This window comes from Ochotona princeps, chromosome 23, assembly GCF_030435755.1.
Source record: "Ochotona princeps isolate mOchPri1 chromosome 23, mOchPri1.hap1, whole genome shotgun sequence".
NCBI lineage: Eukaryota > Metazoa > Chordata > Mammalia > Lagomorpha > Ochotonidae > Ochotona > Ochotona princeps.
The window spans coordinates 6,080,963-6,086,962 of record NC_080854.1 but is presented as its reverse complement, the minus strand read 5'-3'; the positions used below and the strand labels follow the sequence as shown (position 1 = coordinate 6,086,962).

At 39.3% G+C, this 6,000-nt stretch overlaps 1 long non-coding RNA gene across 1 annotated transcript in view; it reads left to right on the top strand.

Annotated features, from left to right (window-relative positions):
* Positions 1–5,473: 5,473 nt before the first annotated feature.
* The window catches only part of LOC131483083 (uncharacterized), a 284,412-nt gene continuing 283,885 nt past the window's right edge, over positions 5,474–6,000 (top strand). The window contains exon 1 of the long non-coding RNA XR_009247501.1: positions 5,474–5,498. This is a non-coding gene — a long non-coding RNA (uncharacterized LOC131483083). The remainder of the gene's footprint in view (positions 5,499–6,000) is intronic.

Here is a 6,000-nt window from a genome sequence, read left to right as displayed (position 1 = left end):
TAGCCCAACTGAACCCTTTTGGTCTCTTTCCTACTCTTGCTCTCTCTCCCTCTGTCTCTCCTTGTCTCTCAAAAAATAAATTATTTTAAAAAGAGGTGAGATGGTTTAGTGGCTGGATCCTTACCTTGCATATGCTGCGATCCATATGGGTGCCAGTTTGTGTCCTGGCTGCTCCACTTCCTGTCCTGCTCCCTGCTTATGGCTTGGGGAGGCAATACAGGATGGCTCAAGGCCTTGGAACCGTGCAACCACATGGGAAACCAGAGGAAACTCCTGGCTCCCGGCTTCAGGTTGGCTTAGCTCTGACCATTGTGGCCACTTGAGGAATGAATCAGTCGATGGAAGATCTTTGTCTCTCCTTCTGTCTGTGAATCTGCCTTTGCAATAAAAATAAACATTTTTTGTAAGATTTATTTTTATTGCAAAGTCAGATATACAGAGAGGAGAAGAAACAGAGAGGAAGATCTTCCATCTGCTGGTTCATTCCCCAAGAGACCACAATGGCTGGAGCTGCGGCAATCTGAAGCCAGGAGCTTCTTCTGGGTCTCCCACGCAGGTGCAGGGTCCCAAGGTTTTGGGCCGTCCTCAACGCTTTCCCAGGCCACAAGCAGGGAGCTGGATTGAAAGCAGGGCTGCCAGGATTAGAACCAGCACCCATATGGGATCATGGTGTGTTCAAGGCGAAAACTGTAGCTGCAAGGCTACTGCACTGGGCCCTAAATTAATCTTTAAAAACAAAAACCAGGGGTGAACAGAGAAAGAAAAAATTTAAGAAGTTGTAGGCACATATCTGTAACAAATATGTCCAAAATTCAAGATTCATTCAAATATGTTCCAACCTGCTTGATCAAAAAATGAATTTCAGAGTAATTTGATACAGAAGCCTACCCCACTAGGAATTTCTAAAACTCATTTCACCAACTTGTCTTGTAAGTTTCTAAAAACATTTTCATCTATAAACCATTACTGAATGCAGCAATATTTCCTTGGTTATATTTTAATAATATCCATTCAATATATTTACATTAATATTTGTAAAGAAAATAAAGATAATGTATCTAAATTGTCTATTATTGAAATTAACCTTAAAGTGTTATATTTTTCCATATTGTTTATGTAGATTTAATACATTTTAAAGTATAGAAAAGTATCACAATATTAGCCCCAAGAGAAAATAAAATATTTTTATTCTATGGTCTTTTGAATTCTTCTTTTTGAATTACAATTTAGTTACTTAGTTCCTGGATGATGGCTTACAAATGTTTCCAAATATCGTTTAGAAGGTTCTCTTGGGAAATGATCTACTGAAAATATAAGAAGTGCTATCAGTCAAGAAATAAGAATTAAGTGAAGGTAAGCCGAATTAATTCTGTTAGAAGCTGCCTTTTGGTATGAAAATAATTCAGGTGGTACATAACACTTAAACCAGATGGACATCATTTCTAGATCTGACAAAAAGAATTATGAGTTTATGCTCTATAATGCATTTAGACATTAACAATGCTTGCTTGTCTTTATCCAGTGTCAGATAAGGAATACAAATGTTGAAATAAATGCAAAAAAAATAGAGATAGTTAAAACAGTACACAAATTCATAGCACAAAATACATCCCACCATGTTTCATCAGAAATGGTGCCCATCAATTTATTTAAAAATTATTTGCAAACAGATGTCATTTAAAATATTTAAATCAACAGGGATTTATCTAGAAGTGAAGCAAGCATTGTACTCTCATTTTGAATTATATACTATTTTCCTTGTTTTTTATATATAGAAAAATGTACAAAAATCCAAAGTCAAACCTTGACCTGTCAGTATTGGAAGCACAAGAAATTGCCATCAACTACTTCATCATTGACGACAGAATTATCCTTTTCATCTTAGAATTCTAAAATTTTAATAAGTTCGACTCTTTCTCAAGATGCACAGAGCTGGGCCCGGTGCAATGGCCTAGTGGCTAAAGTCCTCACCTTGAAAGCGCCAGGATCCCATATGGGCACCGGTTCTAATCCCAAGAGCCTCATTTCCCATCCAGCTCCCCACTTGTTTCCTGGGAAAGCAGTCGAGGATAGCCCAAAGTCTTGGGACCCTGCACCCCTGTGGAAGACCTCAAGAGCTCTGGGCTCCTGGTTTCAGATTGGCGCAGTACCAGTCATTGTAGTCACTTAGGGAGTGAATCCTCAGAGGAAGATCTTCCTCTCTGTCTCTCCTCCTCTCTGTATATCTGACTTTCTAATATAAATAAATTTTCAAAAACAATGCACAGAGCTCCATGAACTCGACTTTTTGTTTAAAGAGACTGCTGGCACTTTATCTTCATGCTCCTCTAATCAATAATTACTAATGAGTTATTGACTGTGCTGTCAAAGATCTCACCCCTCAGTGTATACAGGCAAGGGGCACCTTCCCCAGAACTGGCAATCACACATATGCACCACTCCCCGTACTTGCTCAAGCAATCCAACCTAGCCAATAGGGATGACTTAAACTAATGATCACATCAGTTCCTGGAAGACTGATAGCTGAGTCAGCTGTGCAGTCAGTCCACGCACGAGTAATTCCTGTTATAAGTATTTAGCAATAAACAGATGGACGGTACTCAGATTATTAGCATTGTTACCACATAATGATCTAGAAGCCTTCATCAAGCATCTTTATGTTTCCAAGTTTGATGACAGAACACTTGCTAAACTGGTTACACGATGGGACAGAAGGAAAGTAATGGAAGCAAAAGAACTTCAAAGTCTCAAGATCATGAGCACAGAAATCCAACATCAAACTATACACGTGTCTGTCCCTGCTGCAGGCCACTAATAGTGTTCCTGCTGTGTGAGATGCTCCATCTGTCTTCTCTCTTCTCATGGGAAATGTGGTTTAGAGGCTTATGTACCCAAGTCATCAACTTCTACAAATTCTCTTTAGTTATAAAATCTGCTGTTAGGACCTCTTTACCCATCCCAGAAAGAACACAACAGCTTCCAGTATCTCTAACACTAACATTGCTTAGAAATCCTCCTGCCCTAAGCCCAGGCACTAAAGAGAAGATTGCATAGTTCCTGTGGGATGTGCTTCTGAATGAAAATAGCCCCCACCAAGTTAATGCCAAAATGGGCCTTTCTATATTGATTCTGAAATAATCAATGATGAGGCATCCCTGTGAACTAGCTTAACCTTTACATTCTCCATAAAACATAAAAGAGAGATCATGTTGTCTGTTGTTTTTCACTCTATCCCCGGTGTCTAGATCAAATCTTATCAGGACAGCCCTTCGGCAATGAAATGAAATGATTCACGAACTAATCATTGTTTGAGATGATGCCGTTAATAAAACAGCTGTGGTGATGCAAAAAGAAGCTAAAATGTTCATCCACATATGATGATGATTGACAACTTGTGAAGGAAAACGATTTTTTAAAAATTGTATTACATTTTTTATCAAGTTCAGTATGAATGTAACTACCTGTATTTGGCTCATGACTACCCTAGTGGATAACACAGTTGTTGATACTAGTGACATACCCTGACCATGGTCTTTGAGGAAAACGGAAAATGTTCAAAGGTCAACGTAATTTTCTACAAAAGGAGAGTATCTGAGCCTGTATGCAATATAAAATAGAAAATATACTGATCATTAGCATTCAGAATATGGTCTAGAACACACGAGGTATGAAAACATTATTTTTCATTGAATGTATTTGTGGCTTTGTAAAAAAGCAAACTTTGTTAAATAATAAATTCTATAAGCCTCTTTGAATATAGTAAGAGCTAAGATGTTTAGATATTGATAGATATAGTTTTATCTATCTAAATATAGATTTATCTATATTTGCCTTGGATAGATATTGCAAGATGCAGGCAATATTACTATCAATATTAGGAAGCATTTTTCTGCCACTAAGGATCAACTTTGTCATCTTTAAGATTAATATTGAACCATAAGTTTTCCATTGTTTTAGTATGTTCTGTGTTCTGCTCTTACTAGTACATTAGTAAAGATTTTGCAAAATCAGTCATTCCACAAAAGCATAGTTATAACTTTTTACTCAAAGAAACAGCCAGACCTGTTGGAAAAATAATGTCAAGTAAAAATATTACTGTTAATGTGTTTAATCAGTACAGCCTAAGGAAAGAATTACTTTAGTCGTTCATACCATGATTATAGCTGGTTTCTGAGACAAGAATAATCATAAAGACAGACATGGGTGCCCATGACATGGGAACCCCAGTATTAAGCAATCTTCAAAAGCTGTGGCCTAAAACACTAGGAACACACATGGAGATGTTCCTTTTATTTCATCTCCTATGATTTTAGTTTGTAAGAGGAAAGGTTAAAGAGCTCCATCGAGAGATCCTTGTGATAGATCTTAAAGATACACAGACATCCTCATGGGAGCAGAGTTCTAGATAAAACTTCCTGATGAATGCTCCAAAGGCCCACAGCCAGCTTATGCCACTGATGTAGTGTGATCGACAGCAAATCTGCCAGAATCCGTTATACATCAATCGTTAGAAAGATACAAAATCTTACACAACTCAAACATCAGATTCTGAGTACATCTGCATTCAAAACAAAAAACATCCATGACGATTGAGATAGATAAGCAGGCTGTTTTATAGTGGCTTGTAAATAATCATTCTATATGCAGAAAAGGCATGTGAAACACATCCAATCTGAGAGTAAACCAAAGCAAATTGTTAAGATTGAACTTTCAGTTCCATACTAAATTCTTTCTTAAGTGCTATGAATGGAACTGGTTATAACAGTCTCTGATCCCACAGGGCTTAGAGTCTAACAGAAGAGAGACATTAATCAGATAATCACACATATATATACACACACACATATGTGTATATAAAACTGCACCATGACCAAAACTAAGAACTATAGTTAAATTAGACAGGGAGTCTAAAACGGCGGTGTCCAGAGAGACCTCATGGAGGAAGCACATTTCAGCGAGGATGCAAAGGTTGGGTTGGGTTGCATTGGAACCGACAATGGAAGCGTGAATATTGCACAGAGAAAGGAAGAGCAGAAATTAACGAAAGCCAAAGCGGACACAGAGGCTGAGAGAACAGAGAAGAGTAGAATGAGGCATTCTCACATTCTGGATGATCTTCATGCTCAGACATATCTTTGTATGTGGCACAGTATTGCTTCCCGTCCTTCACAAGTGTGTATGTGTGAGAGAATGGCTTTGCTTTCTTTCCTGGAAGAGCAAAATTGCCTGATCTTTCTAAGAGAGTCTATGCATACAACCTAACAGAAAACTCGAGAAATATGCTCTGTTGGTTAAAGCTGCAATGACTTCAAGGCCTGAGAAATGATACCCTTCCTTTCCTACCAATAAGCAAAAGGCTGAGCCCCTCAATGTGACAGCAGGAAATTGATTTAGGTTCTACAGAATAACTTCCAAGACACTTATTCCAACACAAATATAAGAAAATAGACAGGGGGCCCCCGCGGCGTGGCCTAGTGGTTAAAGTCCTCGCCTTGAATGTGCTGGGATCCCATATGGGTGCCATTTCTAATCCCGGCAGCCCCACTTCCCATCCAGCTCCCTGCTTGAGGACTGGGAAAGCAGTCAAGGATGGCCCAGTGGTTTGGGATCCTGCACCCGCATGGGAGACCTGGAAAGAGGTTCCTGGCTCCTGGCTCCTGGCTCCAGATCGGCACAGTACCGGCCGTTGTGGTTACTTGGGAGTAAATCATTGGACAGAAAATCTTCTTCTCGGTCTCTCCTCCTCTCTGTATATCCGCCTTTCCAATAAAAATAAATAGATCTTTAAAAAAGAAAGAAAGAAAGCAGACAAGGGGCCCAGAGTGGTAGTCTAGCGGCCAAAGTATTCACCATGTACATGCTGGGATCCCATATGGATATGGATTCATGTCCCAGCTGCCTCACTTCCCATCCAGTTCCCTGCTTGTGGCCTGAGAAAGCAGTCAAGGCCAGCCCAAAGCCATGGGACCCTCTACCTGTATGGGAGACCCAGAAGAGGCT